We start from the raw sequence: 19277 nt of genomic DNA, 5'->3' as shown, positions 1-19277 counted from the left end.
TCATAATTTAGCAGTAGATCAGAAATGTATTTTGGCCCTGAACCATTCAAAGCTGTATAAACCAGCAGCAGTATTTTTGAAATATATTCTTTGACACACAGGAAGCCAGTGTAAAGACTTCAGAACAGGTGTGATGTGATCCACTTTCTTAGTGTCAGTGAGGACTCGAGCAGCGGCGTTCTGAATCAGTAATCGAGTCTACTGAAGATAAAAGCATGGACATGTTTTTCCAGATCCTGCTGTGACATTAGTCTTTTAATCCTAGATAATATATTCGGGTGATAGTAGCCTGATTTAGTAAAACATTTTTATGACAACACACCTAGATTTCTGACTTTTACTGTTGTTTTGAATATTGCAGACTGAAGCTCAGCGCTGACTTTTATTAGTTCCTTCTTGGTTCCAAAAACAATTACCTCTGCTTTACCTTCGTTTAATTGAATATTAGTGTGTGTATATACTGTATAGTTATACATCATACTTTGTTGATTATATTTTGTATATGACTATAAGTATTCAAATGAACTAAATCATAAAACACTGCAATATGTGAAAAGTATAATACTTGCCTCTGAAATGTTCAAAATATAAAGACCTAAGGAAATGATAAACAAAAATGTATTTACAGTAAATAAAGTACTTCATTAAATGTACTTAGTTACTTTCCAATGTCTTGTCTAATGCTTGTGTTTCAGGTCTCCCTGCAGTCATTGTGGCCCTGGTGGTCATCATCGACAGAAGCTCGTATGGACGCGTCCCTCTGGACTCTTCTAACCCCAACAGCACACAAATGTAAGAGAGAAGCACATTTGCAAGCATGTACACTTTAAATAACAACAAGTCCTCCAACTCATACGACCAAATGGGCCGATTGTTCAAGCCCTTATGAGGACCAAATGTGTTGTTTGTTCAAGCGCTTAATACGAACTATTATTACATTTGAAAGTTTTCGCCCTCTAGTGCTCCCGTTGAATGCAAACGTTACAGATGGTCGTTTATTCACTGTGACGACCCCTGCTTCACTGCCTATGCTGGTGTGGGTGTGTCTTTGTGTGTGGGTGTGTGTGCTTCTCTCTCCCTGATTGTATCCAGGTGCAGCCTCTCTCCAGGTGCTCCCAAATCTGATCAGCGCCTCCATAAAGGATCTAAGTATGCTGCAGTGGCTCTCTCTCTGGTCGGGGAATGTAGGAGGAAGAGCAGCCCGGAACAGCTATCCTCCTGCATTGTGCTTGTTAACCCTGTTTGGTGGTCGGTTGTTTTGGGGAGTGTGAATAAACTCCTCTTTTTTCCATACTCACGCCATCGTCTCATTGCTGCGTTTGTTATGGCTGAGAGCCAAGCCGTAATAACCCTCTCAGTAAAATCATAAATTGTAGGATAGTTTGGCCATTAAAACGCTTTTTGATTAGATTTCTAGCGAGAGGTGTATATTGTACTTTTAGAATCCACATCCAGTCGATATGTTGGATCTTTAGTTTGATAGATATTACGAAGATGATTTGAGGTTTCAACAGGAGAACGTATGCGGTAGCCTCCATGTAAAGTTACGGGTTGAAAACAGTATTTCCGGTCTCGACGTTTTCAGAATGAAACCAATGATCAAATGATTTAACAGTGATATCTGCGCAGTACTCATCCACTAAAAAAAACAGTTTATCCTTTTTAATTATACGACATTAATTGGTTTAAATTGTGTACAATACTTTTGTGTTTTTCCCATAGGTTTTTCTCTTTCAATTCTGAGAGACATATTTCTTTTTTCAGAGGTTGTGATAGGCTAAAATCACACCGCAATTCATGTCGGGATATGGTGTTTATGCAATATGAAATCGGAAAACATTTAAAAAATAAAATACTTTATTCCGAGTGTTCTTGCTTTTCTCTTTGGAAGTCATCACATAACGGCATTGTAATACACGGTTCGGCTGCATTAAATATTACATATCTGCCGTAGTTCTTTATTTATAGAGCCCTGATGAGAAGACTTCTAGACAAACTGGAAAAACTGCAGCCGAAGCTGAATATGTGATGTGAATCATAAATATATCAGCAATTACGCAACATCTTACATTTATTTTCACAAAATACGTCTCCTCGCAGTATCAACAGTAATTTGGCTGACTTTTATATTTGATCCAATTGGTAGATAGGTTATATTTACACCATAACGGTACACAGTGATAGAAAGGGACACCTAGTGGTTAAAAAACGTTATTGAATTTTTTTGTTGAAATTATGTTACATTTTTTTGAAATTATGTCATATTTGATGAACAAAATATTAAGAGTACATACTTTCATAGGGGGAAAGTAGAAGGCATGATAGAAATATAGAATAGAAAATATCAAGAAGATACTGTAGTGATCTCTACAATAAAGTGCAGAACTTCCAAAGATATTAACAGGAGGATGTGCAAACAGACAAACTAATAAGGCTTTATTTAAACATTAAAGAATACTTTAAGTTAAGGTCTTCTTTTGAATAAGAAAAAAACTTTGGGGGTGTCCACAGATAAATATTAAGTCTGACAAAGTACAATCACCTTCCCTGAATTTTACTCAGGTGTGTGGTGACCACATATTTAACCACTGGGACACAATTCAAACTAGGAACTACAGTTGCGGTTATTATTCCCACACGGACATGTTATGGGTGACTTATTTGTGTGCCCTCTTGGCTCTTTCCCTTGTCGACCCGGGCTGCGACCCGACAACATGTCCTATTCTGCTCTCTATTAAAGTATCCTTTCACATCTCCATTGCACCGCCTCCGACTCCATGTCCTCGGCACTACACTGGTGACCCCGATACGTCTTGGGAAGTTTCCTGGACGGAGCCGAACACGGCAAAAGGAACTCGAGTTCCTTTCTCGAAATGTCGGGGTTTGATTGGAGACGTCCGTGGCTGCCACCGGCACGCGGACTGGGGCTCGGTACGCGGAATGCTGGAGATGTTGCTCGCCGTTCCCGCATCGGCTTTCTATCCAACGGGGGGACGATGCACGACCAGCTGGGTCGACCAGCAACCCTATTGCTACCTCGTGGGTTTGTTCTTCAGGGCGTGCGGCTGCACATCCCGGCTGCTAACCACGTGGGGCTAACGACGGCTAGCAGCCACCCATGGCTGCCAGCTAGCGGCTAACCACGTGGGGCTAACGACGGCTAGCAGCTACCCATGGCTGCTAGCTAGTGGCTAACGGATAGTGCTAACGGCTAGTGCTAACGGCTATCAGCCCTTTTGAGTTTTCTGGTGCCGGAGAGGAGGTTCGACCAGCCGGTTGACCTCATGCGGACACTCTCACCTTTTTCACCAACTCGACGGCGGTTCCAGACACCACTCACATTTTCAATCGACGCCTGGGGGGTGCACTCCTTGACCCCGTCTCGCCTCGACAGTTCCGGACGTCGCCCTGGGTGGCACGCTCCGGGACCCTGTCTGGCCTCTCCTGCTTCCCGAGGATTTCATGCCCACCGCCGCGGCACGTGTGCCTGCGGCCGGGTTCCTCTCCTGCTTCCTGGGGACGCCTCAGCGCCTGCTGAGGACTTCATGCCCGCCGCCGCGGCACGTCTGCCTGCGGCCGGGTTGCTCTCCTGCTTTCCGGGGACGCCTCAGCGCCTGCTGAGGACTTCATGCCCGCCGCCGCGGCACGTCTGCCTGCGGCCGGGTTGCTCTCCTGTTTCCCGGGGATGCCTCAGCGCCTGCTGAGGACTTCATGCCCGCCGCCGCGGCACGTCTGCCTGCGGCCGGGTTGCTCTCCTGCTTCCCGGGGACGCCTCAGCGCCTGCTGAGGACTTCATGCCTGCCGCCGCGGCACGTCTGCCTGCGGCCGGGTTGCTCTCCTGCTTCCCGGGGACGCCTCAACGCCTGCTGAGGACTTCGTGCCCGCCGTCGTTGTGCGTCTGCCTGCGGCCGGGTTGCGCTTTTTCCTGTTGGGTTCTCTGCGACACCTACTGCGGCCCCCTTACGACGGCCCGTTCCGGCCCGCCCCCGGTGGGGGTGCCCTCGCCCTCGTTAGGGCCCCTACCCGCTCCTGCGGCCCCCTTTCGTGGCCCATTCCATGGCCCGGTCCTCACCTGCGACCACACCCTCGTCGGCCCCTATGGTGCTTCCTCCACGGGCGCGAGGATTTATTTTGCCCTGTTTGAATTCTGGGGGGGCTTGTGTGGTGACCACCTATTTAACCACTGGGACACAATTCAAACTAGGAACTACAGTTGCGGTTATTGTTCCCACACGGACATGTTATGGGTGAGTTATATATAGTGTGTGCCCTCTTGGCTCTTTCTCTTGTCGACCCGGGCTGCGACCCGACAACATGTCCTATTCTGCTCTCTATTAAAGTATCCTTTCACATCTCCATTGCACCGCCTCCGACTCCATGTCCTCGGCACTACAGGTGTAACTAAAGCCTGATTTAAGGGTTGTTTATATTTCACATCATTAATCAGGATCTGCAAAGTAACTAAAATAAATGTCGTGGAGTAAAAATACCAGGTCAACCTCTGAATTGTAGTGGAGTAGAACAAAGTAGTATGCTGCTGTAACAAAAACATTTCCCAGCTTGGGATCGATAAAGTATATCTTATCTTATCTTAAGATGATCGATGGCTACTGCCATATTTGCAAAGTTTGCCTCTGAACCTTGACAAGTGCATGTTTCAGGCTTATCAATGAACAACAGGAGGGGTCACAGACATAAGACCAGCTTTATATAAAGCTCTTCTGACATTAGCTGTCATGTGGGTATCATGTTTTCACCCATTTATTAATTATATGTTTTAAATTTGATAACACCACTGTGTTTCGTATTCCCTAAACCTCCAGGGTGTACACAGTTTAATACTGGCAACTTCTAATTGTGGGAAATACGAAAACGTCTTATAAAGAGACATAGAACATGTTGCGAAACACACAATAGCCAGCATGTGTAGTTCTGGGGACGGGGTGGGGGAGGGGGAATGGGATGGACCCGTCCAATTCCAGTTTTTGAAAGTCTGCCCTGGTTCCATTCCATTTCAAAAGGCTGTTGACGCTCGGCTTAACCTTGTCTCACTGCCACTCCAACATCCAATCACAGGGCTTGAGGACTAATCACGGGGTTTGTAAAGCAAGGCGGATGTTGTAGTTCCAAACGATAGCTGGGGATTCTGGGTAGTGTAGTGTCTTCGGAAACTGTAGTGTCTAAACTCCGAAAAAACGATTTGTTTCTCTGAATCGAAGGTTAAAAACACAAAAGCATTGTACACAATTTAAACCAATCAATATTGTGTAATTAACAAGGATAAAGTGATGTTTTTTTAGTGGATGAGTAATGCAGATATCACTTTGTAATCATTTGACAGTGAGGGGAATGCATCCGGTTTTATTATGAAAACTTCAAGACTGGAAAAACTGTTTTCACCCCGTGAGGGTTGACGCTAACTTTACATGGACGCTGCCGCATATACATGTTCTCCTGGCGAGACCTCAAATCCTCCTATAGATCCTACACATCGACTGGACGCGGATTCTAAGAGTACAATATACACTTCTCGCTAGAAATCAAATCAAAAAGCATTTTAATGGCCAAACTATTCCACAATTTAGGATTTTCCAGAGAGGGTTATTTGCGAAATAAACGTCCCTCCGGAGCATTTGCAATCAAGCATGTTGTTTCTTTCTTATAAGAAACAACATACACTTTAAAACGTGTCTCTGGGTCGTAATAAGGGCTTGAACAATCGGCCTATATGGTCGTTTTTTGTAGGAGGACAGGCTGTTAAATAGATAGGTAACTCATTTTATCAAGTGTTTTGCATGTGCGTTAGCATATCTGTGTATTCAAATATAACTTGAATGGTTGCTAAACCCCCTTCACATGTCAGAAGCTATTAAAAATTATAGGAAAGAATAGCTTGGATGTACTGATATGTTCTATTTCCTGAACAGAGGATTCAAGATTTTAAGGCTTAATTTTCATGTGCAAGATAACCCCAGTGAAGTTGCTAGCTAAAGATCGAGGTTATTTCAACATACTATATATATATATATATATATATATATATATATATATATATATATATATTTAAGACAACAAAAATAAAACAAAGGAGTAATCACGTAGTATAAGTGATACAATGGTAAAATGCAGGAATAAATAAACAATGTAATTTGGAAAAATAATAAAATGAAACATAATCTAAAATTGAATGCAATACAGTAGAATAAAAATAATGCTTATATACAAATTAGTAGACTGTAAGCAGATGTATGTTAAGACCCTGACCCTATGGTTACTTTAAAATACATAGCACTGAATCTTGAATCACCTAAATTGGCCTAGAATTTGAACATAATTCATTATAGATTGTTCAGTGTACGGGATAAAACCCCTTTCTCTTTGCAGATGCTATATAGGGAATAACACACTGAAGATGGTGTCCACAGTGGGAGTGTTTGGCTTGGTTTTCCTCTTCAACGTGACCATGTTGGGGGTGACAGTCAGACAGGTGGTGAGTCTGCACCAGAGCAAAAAGGTAGGACTCAACCTGCACTGTTTGCATTCTGCTTTACTTGTCTTTCGTTTCTTCTGGACTGGCAACCAATCATAAGACAGCTGTATGTAACAGTGCAAGCTAGCAGGGTACGATTCCATAGGAACAAACTTAATTAGCTGTTTTCACCGCAAAGCTCTGCGCCCAACATGGCGGTGAGCAAAGAGCAAATCGTGCCACTATTATGGCAAGCTGATATAGCTTTTATTCATTTCTGGAGGATATTGAAAAATCAATTCTTACTAGTAAGAATGCAAATTCTTGATATCAAAAATGCAATTCTTACTTGTAATAATGTTTATTTCTGATATCAAAAATTGAATTTTAACTAGTTAGAATGCAAATTCTTGATATCAGAAATTCAATTGTAACTAGTTGTAATGTGTATTTCTGATATCAGAAATGCGATTTTAACAGCCTGTCCTCCTCCAAAAAACTACCAAATAGGTTGATTGTTCAGCAGCTAGAGTCCCGTTTTAATGTTTAGCACCTCTACTGATCGTGTAAGAAACAACAATTTGCGGCATATGTTCCCGTTGATTGCAAACGCTCCGGAGGGTCGTATATTCACAAATAACCCTCTCTGGAAAATCATAAATTGTGGAATAGTTAGGCCATTAAAATGCTTTTTGATTTGATTTCTAGCGAGAAGTGTATATTGTACTTTTAGAATCCAAGTCCAGTGGATGTGTAGGATCTATAGTTTGATGGATATTATGAAGATGATTTGAGGTATCGCCAGGAGAACGTGTATATACTATGTCTTTCCGCAGCATCCATGTAAAGTTGGCATCAACCCTCACGGGGTGAAAACAGTATTTCCGGTCTCGAAGTTTTCATAATAAAACCGGAAGTATTCCCCTCACTGTCAAATGATTTCACAGTGATATATCTGCAGTACTCATCCACTAAAAAACCTCAATTTATCCTTATAATATATTACACAACATTGATTGGTTTAAATTGTGTACAATGCTTTTTGTGTTTTTAACCTTCGATTCGGAGAAACAAATAGTTTGTTGGGAGTTTAGGATGGCCGAAGACACTACACTACCCATAATCCTCAGCTATCGTTTGGGACTACAACATCCGCTTTTCTTGACAAACCCTGTGATTAGTCCTCAAGCTCTGTAATTGGATGTTGGAGTGGTAGTGCGCCAAGGTTACACTGAGCGTCAAACAGCTCTATGAAACGGAATGAAACCACGGCAGACTATCCAAAACTGGACTCGAACGGACTCCACTACATTTATTTGAGTTACTTTGCAGATTCTGATTAATGATGTGAATTATATACAACCCTTAAAGCAGACTTTAGTTACACCTGAATAAAATTCAGGGAAGGTGATTGTCAAGTGCCAAAATAAACTATGCAAGATATTAGACGTTAAGTAATTCGTCAGGCTTAATATTTATCTCTAGATATCACCAATGCTTTTTTCTTATTCAAAAGAAGACCTTAACTTAAAGTATTCTTTAATGTTTAAATAAAGCCTTATTAGTTTGCCTGTTTTGCACATCCTCCTATTCATATCTTTGGATGTCCTGCACTAAACTGTTTTATTGTAGAGATCACTACAGTATCTTCTTGATATTATCTATTCTATATTTCTATCATTGACCTTCTACTTTCCTCCTATTTTATATGTAGGCTACTCTTAATATTTAAATGTTTTCATCAAATATAACATATTCAATAAAAGAACGTGCTTTAACCACTAGGCGGTGCGGGTTAAAAAACTATCGAGTTTACGGTGTTAACACAATAAATTATACTTTATGAAGATGTAAAAAATAACACACGGCGTAAAATGCCATCATAACTTTGTATTATTAGTGTAGGACAGTTATCTATGTATAACATCTGAAGATGTGTAGTTTTATTCATGTTTTTACATAATTTTACAGGATATTGCTATATTATTTCACATATTGTAGTTCTACACATTAATATCTGATTGGCAAAACATCACAGACGGAAAGGCATATCCGTCATTTAATGGTAAGCTATTGAAATTGTGATTCCATAGATGTGTCTCCCATCGCCCAAAACCCCTGACTATTCTCTCAACTCAGTATTTACATTCTTTAATTCAAAGAAAATCATTAATATCTTTAAAAACTACAAGTCCTTTTCTATCAGCTGTGCACCGTTATGGTGTAAATATCTACCAATTGGATCAAATATAAAAGTCAGCCGAATTAATATTGATACTGCAAGGAGACGTATTGTGTGAAGAGAAATTGAAGATGTTGTTCAATTGCTGATATATTTATGATCCACGTCACATATTCAGTTTCTGCGGCATTCCTTCCAGTTTCTCCAAAGGTCTTCTAATCAGGTCTCTATAAATAGAGAATTACGGCAGATGTGTAATATGTAATGCAGCCGAACCGTGTATTACAATGCCGTTATGTGATGAGTTTCAAAGAACTACTTCATGCCAATGTCTGATATCAGTAATTCAATTGTTGATATCAGAAATACAATTTGGACTAGTTCAAAATCCTTTTTTGATATCAGGACTTCAATTGTTACTAGTTATAATTCAATTGTTATTTATAACTAGTTAGGACCGAGCACGGAGCACTAGGACCCAACGGCGTCCTAGCGCGAAGTGCGAGGAACCTATTGTTATCCTAGGTATTATTATTTTTTTGCTGGCGCTTCCTGTTTTTGAGGCCTTTAGGATGCTTCAAAAGTTGTATACATTTGAACGGACGACCAGGACTGGTGAAAACTACAATATTCTGGAGTCAATGAGTTAAAATGGTCCAACGTGCTTGCTAGTGTCACCTATGAAAATCCCAATTCGGAATACATTTACAAAGTCGCACCGTAACTCCGAATGACCTGAAATTGTGCACACATATCCGGGTGGACCTGCTCTACAAATGATTATCTTGGAATCCTAAGCTCCGCCTACATTTTTCTTTGAATTAGTATAATTTCCCAAAACAGTGAAATGTTAACTTAAATTTCAATTTTCAGTTTTTCAACACCAAACTTTGTATACAGCATCGGTAGAGGGTCAGACACATTACCGTAGAAAATGAGCATGTTCAGACGATAAATATTTCCGCCATGAATCAAAACGTACTCGCAAAAAGGCGGGGCTTAGAAATAAATGCTCATAACTCATCAACAATGTATCCATTTTCATTTTGGACTATAGGGGGCATCAAAAACACCACCAATTTATAACTCAAGAACGGATGGATAAATGTTCTTCTTTTTTTTTACACATACGAACTACGACTATACGAACTGAGATTTAAAGTTTCGCAACAAATGCAGAATGTGTGCGTGGCCTATACATTTTTTTTTTTTATTGCGATAGCATAAAATGAGCTTCGGACGCAAAACTTGGGACACACGTCACAGCCCCTTTTCGAGAATGTAAAAAACACACGTAATTTTTCCAAAAAACTGCTCACTAGCCTATTGTAGTCACATATAGTTTCTCAGAACTTCACGAATTTTGGCACAGACATTCTGTTATGCTCTCCGGGAGCTTACAGTAGTGAACTCACAATGCTGAACACCAGGAAGAGGAAACAGAGTTTATGAGGTAAAAAGGTTTATTAACCAAAAACCTTTTATGGAAACAAAAGAGGGATTAGATATCCTCTTAGCACAGGGCCTGGGTGTGTCACCAGAGGAGGTACGGAGATGCACGGAGGAACACTGGCGAGGTGAGCCGAGGATCCTGAGCTGGCGAGAGTTGACTGGTTGGAGCTGGTGTGCGTGGAAGCACGGAGGAACACAGATGAGGGGAAGGTGGCTGGACGTGGCAGGCAGAGGAGTTGGCAGGTGGATACTAACAGAGAGAACAAAGGTTATAATTTGCAGAAACACAGAGAGTTAGTTTAACTGCTAGCTAAATGTACTAAGTCGAATTACCAGCGTGGTGAAACAACGAACTGGTGAATACTGGATGAAGGAACCGGGTATATATGCCGGTGAAGGTGAGTAGTTGTAATCAGGATGACGAGCAGCAGCTGAGGAGGTGAGTTGGCGGGAATCAGAAGTGGGTCAGCCACGCCCAGCCAGGAAGACAGACACACAGACAGACAGACAATAACAAACACAAAACAAAGGGGAGCAGAAGGAGGGAGAACTGCAAATCCTCACACATTCCTCATGGAATTGGGGACATATTTCTAATTAGCTAGCCCCGCCCCCGAAAAAGTCGGCCATTTTGAAAAATGTGCGTTTTTCATGCATTTTAACACTAGAACCGCCAGAGGTCGCTGTATAGCTAAAACCGCCAACGGGTAAAATGTACCCGCTATTGATTTGCAAGGTAGAATGTTATTTTATTTATCATACAGAACAGTGAGTTTTGATCGCACAGGGATGAAACTTATACCTATAGAATCTGTGGACTCTCAGCTTTTCATATGATATAGTTTGTGCAGATAGCATGAAGTATAAAATATCGCTACAAGTGCTGATTTAAACGCTTGGTGTTAGACTTGTGTTTTGTTTAGGTACAAATATCTCAATCTCTCTCTATCTATCTATAACTATCTATCGATCCATCTGTAATGATCTATTCTATGGACATATAATTGTCTACATAAACAGAGGACGCGGACTACTTCTCTCATTCCGAGTGTTCATCTTTATTCAACTGGCACGTAACCTGCACACATGCATTACGTCCTCAACGTGAGCTCAGTCATCCAAGATCTTGTATTCTCCAAGATGTTACACTATCTATAACTATACATCTATCTCTCTCTTTCTCTATCTATCAATATATCTATCTATCTCTCTCTATCTATCTCTCTATCTATAAGGAACCGCATTAGACAAAAGGCGTTGCTATAGCAACACGTCATGTTTACGCTGCATTTTCTATGAGGTAAATATTACCCGCTGGCGGATATGGGTATAAATGGCAATTTATTTGGCGATTTTTTCAATCTGACTTCCTATTGACAATTTTTAACAACAGAGGCTGCTACATAACACACTTTCATGAAAAGTCACAGACTGGGAGACTTTAATATGTTATTGAACAAAAGTTACATACAATCAAAAAACAGCTGCGTGTAAAATGTACCCGTTGGTGGTTCTAGTGTTAAGGACATTTTTGCGAACTCCTCCTAGGGGAATGATCAGAAAATTCCAATCCAGGACAAGTTCAGCCCCTATCCAATATGATGCAAATTTTTGATAAGTCAATCATGGAGGTCGTAAACTAACAGCGAATACACAATTTTTGACGATTTAAATGTCGCAAATTAATCCAAACTACTCGGATATGGTTTTTCCGATATTCAAGAAACGCTGTATACACATTGCTCTTTTGATTGCGGACATATTTCAAATGAGCTTTTATTAGCCCCGCCCCCCAGGAAGTTGGCGATATTGAAGAATGTGCGTTTTTCATGCATTTTAAGCACATTTTTGCAAATTCTTCCTAGAGAAAAGATCGGAAAAATTCCAATCCAGGACAATTTAAGCGCATATCCAAAGTGATGCGACATTGCGATGGAATAGTCGATCACTTGAACGTGGAGCTCGTAGGCCAACGGAGAATGTACCATATTTGACCATTTATATGTCAGATACTACCTTAAGCTATACTGAGACCCGCCTGTCTGCCCGGCACATCAACTCTCACACACACACACACACCCACACCTACACAATGTACAACAAACACAAACAGTTTGCAGAGCTGTGCTTCGTTGACATAAGTCCAGCCATGCGTCACGCCTCTTTTAAACATCACTGTTGGCTGAAATCGATTCAGGAGAATACATCAGTGTACCCTTGGTTACTTTTTTGCTTTGCAAGAAGACTGAACAATATTAACACACCAGTTAATATTGTAATCTGCCTCGCCGTTTCTTTCTTTCGAAATTAAGGTAAGGTTTGATTTTTTCTTCAAGCTAGTAACATACCTGTTGCCAGCTTTTCTTCCCTGCACACCGACACCACGGTAGCGAGGACGTTCTCTTTTCTCTCTCACACCAGAGGAGATGGAGATAAAAACAAAAGGTATTAACACACCAGTTAATATTCTTTAAAGAATAAAATCTACACCGTCGCTTTTTCCTTTCGGATTAACGACAAGGTTGGATTTCTTTTCTCAGTAACGTACCTGTTACTAGCGTGTCCACTCCACGCCGACACCCCGGCGAATAAAGATTGACCCTTCTCTCCCTCACACCAGAGGAGTCAGGGACTCGGAGGCTCGGCTACGCGGCTGCGGGTTTAAGATCTCAGGCACAGACTCAAACCAGGTCTCCTCGTCCTGCCTCGGGCTGGAACACGCCCAGGAGGCTATCGATAACCCCGGCTCGTGCGAGCCTCCGCTGACGGCTAGCACGCCAAGCTAGCTTGTCGGGATAGGACCCCCTCATGTCCGCTGATTCTCCGTCCGGCAATCAAGACATGGTGGCGTCCGTCGCAGAGATTGAGCCCCTTGCTGTATCAGGCTGGGGCTCAATAACAGCAGCAGCCGCTGAACCGGAGCCCCGCGCCGTGTCAGGCTGGGGTCCGGTGGCGGCAAGAGCCGCGAGAGCGGAGCCCCGGGCTGTGTCAAGCTGGGGCTCCCAACTGGACCTCACCATGGTTCCACCCACGGAGGATGTCCTGGAATTGGACTATATGGAGGAAGAAGAGGATGCATCTGAGTTCCTCCTGTCCAACTCGGATGAGCACGAGGATGACATCTTCGTTTCATCGGCTCAGGCTGCAAAGCCGGGAGCGATGTCCGCTCTCCCGGGCAAAAGCACACCAGCTTCGCCCTGCCTAAGTATGGACTTGCAGGCCGTGTGTCAACGCGCTGCATCCAGGCTGGACATCCCATGGCCTGAAGTGGCCAAGGAGACCTCCAGATCTCGCTACGAGGGGAAGCAATTGCCCCAAGCAGCGAGGACGAAGAGGCAGCTCCTTCCAGTCTTTCCGGAGATGATGGACGAGGTGTCGGTCTCGTGGAGAGACCGCCCTTTCAGCTACAAGGCCCCAATCCAGGGTGCCTCATCCCTGGAATGTGACGGTATGGAGAGGCTCGGCCTGCTCCGCAAGCCGCCCATGGAACCGCTGGTGGCAGCCCACCTCCAACCAAGGCTGGCTTCGACACCGAGCAGGAACCCCACGCTACCGGCAAAGGCAGACCGTTTTCAGTCAGCGATGACCGAACGGGCCTATAAAGCCGCAGCTTTGTCCGCCAGGGCACTCAACGTCTCCTCGCTGCTGACCGGCTACCAGGCGGAGCTCTGCGAAGACTTGTCGAGCAAACCTGAGCCTGCCGTGTGGGACGAGATCGCAGCGATCACGGACATTTGCCTCTGTGTGCAGCGCTGTGCAGTCCAAGGCACGGGCAAAGCACTGGGAATTATGGTGGTACAGGAGAGATCCAGGTGGCTCAACCTGACGAACCTTCCAGACCGGGAAAAAGAGGATGTTCTGGACATGCCTATTGTTCCCGAGGGCATATTTGGCTACGCTCTAGCTTCGATGCAGCTGAGATGCGAATCAAAAAAGAAGGAAGACAAGGCTCTCCAGCTCTGTCTCCCCCGAAGGGTCCAGCCGCCACCTTCAACGGTCCCGCGGCAGGCCTTCACTCAAGCTGCCTCACGTCCTGCCCGGTTCAAGATACCGAAGCAGCAGAGACCACAGCCCGTCCCGGGTCCCCAGCCCAGGCACGAGGCGAGGATGAGCTGGCCAAGAAAATCTCCGGTTCCGGCAGCTGCCGCTCAGGCACAGCCGACCCAGGTTTTCAGCCACCAGGGGAGGAAGAAGAAGCGGGCGGCCTGACAGCCTCCTCTCCTCTCCTCGAGCTGGAAGTTCCCTGTTCCCCAGCTCCAGAACACGTTCCAGTGTTAGATGCTCATGTGTTTTCGGGGTGCCACCATGCCCCCATCTTCCCGCCGCCTCGAGTGATACCAGAACGTCATCCTCAAGTTCGCGCCATAAGGGAAATGGACTTAACATCAAAGACAGCAAGTTCCGCTGCCTGTTTAAGTCACACAAACACATGTCATCATTATTGTTTCCTAATAAATCATTTTCCACTGTCGTTTCCAGGCTTGAAGCCAAGGGTGCAGTCAATAAAAATGAAAAGAAAAACAATAAAAACAATAAACAGTCTGTCGTCTACTCCTCCTTTGAGAGTGGCTACGGCCTCTCTCAAAAGGCGGACATTAGACGGGATTGTGAAGGCACCACCACCACGCGCATGCGCAGTGTCGGCCGGGGTTGTCAACCTGGGGTACCACCGTGTTCAGACACTAGAGGGCCCCATAACTCAACAAATAAAGACACAGAGGGCAGACGACAGAGATGTGACATCTCCGCTCGCTTTAAGAAGCGAAAAGTGGAAGATGCTCACAGATTCTGCTTGGGTTTTCAAGACAGTAACACGGGGCTACAGGCTCCAATTCGCTGTCACCCCATCTCTCTTCTCGGGCATTCTGTATTCACAAGCCCGGGGAGAGTCGGCACATATTCTGGAGCAAGAGATTTTCTCGCTACTAGAAAAGAAGACTATATCGATAATACCCGCCGAACAGAGTCAGAGCAGCTTTTATTCCAAGTATTTCCGCGCCACTGGCTGCACCCGACTTTTCTAGTACGGGGCGTGCCTATGGGTACTGTCCTATCGCGGAAGGTGGTCACCACAGACGCATGTCTGACGGGCTGGGGGGGTATATACGAAGGTCGACCTGTGAGGGGTCTCTGGAGCAGAGACCTCCAACGGTCACACATAAATTATCTGGAGCTTTTAGCGGTGTTCCTCACCCTAAAACGCTTTCTGCCTTTTCTCAGAGGAAATCATGTCCTCGTGAGACAACACGACCACAAAATCGTATATAAACCGCACAGGGGGTTTGCGTTCTCTCCAGTTACACATGCTGGCACGCAAACTGATCTTATGGAGCTGTGGACGTCTCCTCTCTCTGAGAGCGACGCACATACCAGGAGTGATGAACCTCGGCGCAGACCTGCTGTCCAGAGGCGTACCACTACATGCAGACTGTACTCTACATCCAATGGTTGTGAGTCAGCTGTGGGTGCATTACGGCCGAGCCGCGGTAGATCTGTTCGCATCAAAAGAAAATGCTCAATGTCAGCTGTTCTTTTCAATGCACGATTTAAACGCACCGTTAGGCGTGGACGCGCTCGCGCACGTTTGGCCTCCGGTCCTTCTGTACGCGTTCCCACCCCTGGCTCTGATACCCCCAACTCTGGCCAGAGTGAGGGAACAACGCCACACACTGATCCTGATAGCTCCGCACTGGCCTGCAATGTACTGGCTGGCGGAGATATATCAGCTGCTGTGGGGGCAGCCATGGCAGCTCCCACTATGCAGGGACATACTGTCTCAGGCGGGGGGGGACGATCTTTCACCCACACCCAGAGCGCTTGGCACTATGGGCCTGGCCGTGAGTGGTACAATCTGAATACAGTGGGGCTCCCTCAGAAGGTGATAAACACTATTCAGAGTGCAAGAGCTTCCTCCACCAGGTCTCTCTATGACTGTAAGTGGAGGGTGTTTGAGGAGTAGTGCCTTCAAAAAGGACACATCTCTTTTCAATGTCCTGTCGGGGTGATTTTATCATTTCTACAGGACCTAATTGATAAACACAGAGCTTTCTCTACGATCAAAGTGTACCTGGCTGCTATTGCTGCATGCCATGTGGGCTTTGAGGGAAAGACGGCTAGCCAACATCCTTTGGTCTGCCGTTTTATGAAAGGGGCTCGCAGGCTCCTCCCTGTTTCCAGGTCACTGGTGCCCTTATGGGACTTGGCAGTGGTTTTAGATGGGTTCACTCGACCTCCATTTGAACCCCTGGAAGAAGCTGACATGAAACACCTGTCACTGAAGACAGTGCTGTTACTGGCTCTGGCATCTGCCAAGCGAGTCAGTGACATTCATGCGCTCTCTGTACATCCTTCATGCACTCAGTTTGCCCCGGGGCAAACGAGAGTGTTGCTGAAGCCCAACCCTGACTTTATACCTAAGGTGGTTGGCTCATGTACCCCCATTGACATTGTGGTATTTCCTCCGCCGCTGTGTTCCTCTGAGGAACAGCGGCCGAATTTGCTGTGTCCAGTTCGTGCTTTACGCACCTATATGGACAGGTCAAAAGAGTTTTGTTGCAATGACCAACTCTTTGTATCCTGGGCTAACCCTCAGAAGGGCAAGCCCGTTACCAGGCAACGGCTCTCCCACTGGATTGTGGAAGCGATTGCTCTGGCTTATATGAGTTAGGGTTTGCAGGCACCAATGGGCCTGCGTGCTCATTCTACTCGTGGACTGGCTACATCCTGGGCTTTGTTCAAGGGTGTTTCCATCCAAGACATTTGTGCAGCAGCGAGCTGGTCCTCACCGCTCACTTTTGTCCGCTTTTACAGGCTAGATGTCTCTGATCCAAGTGTGGCCCGCGCAGTGCTGGGCCCCGTGTTGAGACAGGGTTCTACCTGTTAAGTTCTGGTTGTTTTGGTGGTTTTCGAGATAAGCATGTCTCGCAATACGGGAGTTTCAATATCCCATAGTGAGACATCGAACGGAGTGTTATGAATGAGAACTATAGGTTACTTATGTAACCCCAGTTCTCAGAGTAACATGAAGTGAGATGTCTCACCAGTGGCCCTTCTTGCTAAGGCGAAGCGAGAAGAGGTGCTTATTTTGAATGACGCTGCGTCGTAGCGCAAGCTACTTATAGGGTGGGTGGATTCCCTGACGTAGACGTCAAGATCACCAGCCAAGGATTGGCGTAATGAGATTGATGCTTCTGTTTGCATATGCGTTGAGGCGCATCCCATAGTGAGACATCTCACTTCATGTTACTCTGAGAACTGGGGTTACGTAAGTAACCTATAGTTTTAATTACAATTTAATTCCTGATATCAAAAAAAGGATTTTGAACTAGTTCAAATTGTATTCTTGATATCAGAAATTGGTATTTTGACTAGTTCAAATGTAATTGTAACTAGTAACATTTGAATTACTGATATCAGAAATACTTCCATTGAAATGAATGGGAAAAACGATGCAAATCTCACTATTTAAAATCACATTTCTGACATCAGAGATACACATTACAACTAGATACAATTGAATTTCTGATATGAAGGATTCACATTCTAACTCGTTAAAATTCAATTTTTGATATCAGAAATAAACATTATCACTAGTAAGAATTGCATTTTGTATATCAAGAATTTGCATTCTTACTAGTAAGAATACATTTTTTGATATCCTACAGAAATGAATAAAAACTAAATTGGCTTGCCATGCACTTTAGGCTATTAACATTAGGTTATAAATGTAAAAAACAAGGTTGCATGGCTTAGTAGTCTCATTTAGTCAAATAAAAGTTTCGGAAGATCACCAGTGGGGTATTTACTGACATATTTAATGTGCTAGGATGAAACACAAATTTGTCTTAAGCTTGTGACAATCACAAAGGTTATTTCAGGCATCTTACGAAAAGTACATACAAAAAACCAGGGAACAAGAAGGGGGTAAATTGCTGAATCAATTCCAGGTTTTAGGACACACTTTTATATAACCTGCTGATGTGTCATTGTATACTTTGTCTTGTGAGTCAGTTTGGGCAGAGTGACAGTAACAGAGCCAAGAAGGACATCTGCACGCTGCTGGGAGTCACCGCTCTGCTGGGCATTACCTGGGGTCTGGTCTTCTTCTCCTTTGGCTACCTGACCACGCCTGGCCTCTACCTCTTCTGTATCCTCAACTCACTGCAAGGTCTGCACCACCTGATCATGTTCAGCACATATTGGTTGTATATTTCAATGACACTACTCGTTGTTTCTGCAAAGTTGATCCTCTTGGTTTGACTATTAGAATGGGGAACTAAAGCTGAACATAGTTGATGCACATGTTAACTCCTAATCTAACGTGGTTAAGAGCTGGGACCGCAATGTTTGATCCATGCCAGACCATACAGGGCAATTTGGGAATGGAAACACTTGTGCAGCTGCATGTAGAACTTCACCATAAACTGTCTATCTTTAGATTACTCAAATTTCAGCAACAAAATATTGTGCATATGAGACAATGTATTGATATTTTATGTGTAATGGCTATTGGTCTGACATGTAGAATATTTTTATATTGACAAACAGTTACATGACAAAGTTATAAAGTGTATCAGGGTATTTGCATGTTTTGCATGATCCTCTCACTTTTCTCTTCACTTATTTGACTGAGGTTTATTCATCTTCCTGTGGTTCGTGATGTCTCTCAGAAAGAATGGACAGCAATCAACTACTAGTGTAACACCCGGCACCAACACCTAAGCCTCACCCAACACATCAAGACTTTTATTTATTTTTTATGTCTCCTCCATACCTAGCAAAAGCAGTTTTCCTACTTCCATTCTGTCGCAAATATTTGATCATGACAAAAACTTGCAAGCTACTCACAGATAAGCAAATTCTAAATTTGAACCATGACATTTCCCGCTGTCATGTTTATGCCCTTTGCCTTTTGATTTCCTCCTCTGAACAACATTCAGAATAGCAGTTGTCTTTCTCCCAGGTTGTCAAATACTGACACTTTGTAACGCCGCTCAACGTTTAATACCCAAACCCATAGCTGCTTTCCCCCCCCATCCATGCATGACTGTAGTGGTATGAAGGGGTTGCCACCCATGTTTGAGCGCACAGATTTTGCCAAGCAGCTTTCAGTACAGTTTTATTTTGTTGGTGAATGCTCTTGCAGGTAGTACAAGCATGGCACCCTTAAGTGTT

General features: G+C 44.0%; 1 protein-coding gene and 1 pseudogene across 2 annotated transcripts in view; one reads left to right on the top strand and one right to left on the bottom strand.

The window, feature by feature from the left end:
- Positions 1 to 4352, bottom strand: part of mmp15b (matrix metallopeptidase 15b) — an 84076-nt gene extending 79724 nt beyond the window's left edge. The window contains exon 1 of the mRNA XM_079664856.1: positions 3301 to 4352. The gene's annotated coding sequence lies outside the window, so the exon portion shown is untranslated. The remainder of the gene's footprint in view (positions 1 to 3300) is intronic.
- LOC307029602 (adhesion G-protein coupled receptor G2-like) overlaps positions 1 to 18542 on the top strand; it is a 30971-nt pseudogene extending 12429 nt beyond the window's left edge. The window contains exons 7-11 of the transcript XR_013810607.1: positions 696 to 792; positions 1093 to 1342; positions 3330 to 3481; positions 6385 to 6514; positions 18114 to 18542. The product of XR_013810607.1 is annotated as an adhesion G-protein coupled receptor G2-like (transcript). The remainder of the gene's footprint in view (positions 1 to 695; positions 793 to 1092; positions 1343 to 3329; positions 3482 to 6384; positions 6515 to 18113) is intronic.
- Positions 18543 to 19277: the final 735 nt, after the last annotated feature.

Source organism: Notothenia rossii, assembly GCF_949606895.1.
Source record: "Notothenia rossii genome assembly, chromosome: 2".
Lineage (NCBI taxonomy): Eukaryota > Metazoa > Chordata > Actinopteri > Perciformes > Nototheniidae > Notothenia > Notothenia rossii.
Note: the sequence above shows the minus strand (reverse complement) of the source record. Positions and strands in the feature narration are given on the sequence as shown.